Genomic DNA, 2023 nt, shown 5'->3' on the forward strand with positions numbered 1-2023 from the left:
GTGTTGGACTGGGGTGTACAAACTTAAAAATCACACAACACCAGGTTATAGTCCAACAGGTTTAATTGGAAGCACACTAGCTTCCAATACAGTGTATTCTAACAGATGAAAGGCTTAACAGACAATCAATTTTTCAATGTATAATTTCAGTTACATCACACTGCAAATTTTTGCTATAAATTCTGTGTTAGGATCGAGCCCTCCACTATCACCTGACGAAGGAGCGTCGCTCCGAAAGCTAGTGTGATTCCAATTAAACCTGTTGGACTATAACCTGGTGTTGTGTGATGTTTAACTTTGCATGCCCCTCATGGTTTTGTAAGCCTCTATATGTTCACACCACAGCCAGAGGAAGTGGTGGAGGAGGGTACAGTTACAATATTTAAAAGATATTTGGAGAACTTTAGCGGGATATGAGCCAAAAGCAGGCGAATAGGCCAAGTTTAGTTTGGGATTATGGTCAGCATAGACAAGTTGGGGCAAAGGGCCTGTTTCTGCACTGCACGACTCTATTGGTGTCCCCCTGTGTTGCAAATCAGCCAGCAGTGCTAAACTGGACCCCGCTGGCTCCCAACTAAACTCACATGGGATCATATGCAAGCGCAAGATGCTAGAGGTAAAGATCTCGAAGAGGTCAGGCCTCACAATGTTTTCCCTGGTTTCTGTCTCTCTGCAGACTTGCTGAGTTTCCTGGGCTGTTTCTGCCCTCGCTTCAGGGACCCAGCGTCTGCTTTGAAATGAAGGCAGAAGGTGCCAGAGGAACTCAGGAGAGTTCGCCTTTCGAGGCCTGACCTGTTCGGAGCCTTCACCCCCAGCTTTCCAGTAAAACTGTGCTTTCCTCTCAGGTGCACGGCATCGTCACTGCCTGTATGTGGACCGCCCTTTCCCCGCCTGGATACGGGATCCTCGCATCAGCTCCCAGAGCTGGTGAGGGGCGCTAGAGCAATGCAGTCCTCCCTTCAGAAAGCAGGCCTGGGAATTCTGTGCGGTCTTTCGCAGAGTTCCTCCAGGGCAGATAGAGGCATTGAGTCTGCGTCAACCCTCCAAAGAGCATCCCACCCTATCCCCACAATCCCACGTTTCCCGTGGCCAATCCACCCGATTGGACTGTGGGAGGAAACTCACGCAGACGCTGGGGGGGGAAGAACGTGCAAACTCCACACAGACAGTCACCCCGAGGCTGGAATCGAACCCGGGTCCCCTGGCGCCATGAGGCAGCGGTGCTAACCACTGAGCCACCGCGCTGCCAATTTTGGTTAATTATACAGCAGGAAAACAAACCCTTCGGCTCAGCCAGTCCATGCCGTCCATAATCCCAAACTAAGCTAGTCCCACCTGCCTGCTCCAGGCCCATATCCCTCCAAACCTTTCCTATTCAGGAACTTATCCGAATGTCTTTTAAATGTTGCAACTGTACCCGCATCCACCACTTCCTCAGGAAATTCATTCCACACACAAACCACCCTCTGTGTAAACTAGGTGCCCCTCATGTCCTTATATCTTCCTCCTCTTACCTCAGAAATATGCTCTCTAGTGTTGAATTCCCCTACCCCAGGGAAAAGGCATTTACCCTACCCATGCCCCCTCATGATTATATAAACCTCTATAAGGTCACCCCTCATGGTCCAGAGAGAAAAGGTGCCCACCTCTCCTTATAACTGAAACCCTCCACACCCGGCCACATCCTGGTAAATCTCTTCCGAACCCTCTCCAGTTTAATAATCTCCTTCCTGTAACAGGGCGACCAGAACCGGACACAGTTCTCCAGACAAAGCCTCACCAATGTCCTGTACAACCTCAGAATGACGTCCCAACTCCTATTGGTTTCTGGGTTAGTTTTGATACACTCCATCAGACTGACATGCTGTTTTCTGCCTCCCCCCCCCCCCCCCCCCCCCCCCCCCCAACTTCCTTGTTCATCAAAAACCTGCCTATCTCAGCCATGACTAAACTCAATGACCCAACCTCCATTCCCATGTAGAGAAGAGAATTCCACAAACTGTCAACCCTCAGCAAGAAAACC

At 50.1% G+C, this 2023-nt stretch overlaps 1 protein-coding gene across 1 annotated transcript in view; it reads left to right on the forward strand.

The window, feature by feature from the left end:
* The window catches only part of vps72b (vacuolar protein sorting 72 homolog b), a 12274-nt gene that overhangs the window by 3287 nt on the left and 6964 nt on the right, over positions 1-2023 (forward strand). The gene's annotated exons all lie outside the window — the stretch shown is intronic.

Source organism: Chiloscyllium plagiosum, chromosome 51 (genome assembly GCF_004010195.1).
Source record: "Chiloscyllium plagiosum isolate BGI_BamShark_2017 chromosome 51, ASM401019v2, whole genome shotgun sequence".
In the NCBI taxonomy this organism is placed as follows: Eukaryota; Metazoa; Chordata; class Chondrichthyes; order Orectolobiformes; family Hemiscylliidae; genus Chiloscyllium; species Chiloscyllium plagiosum.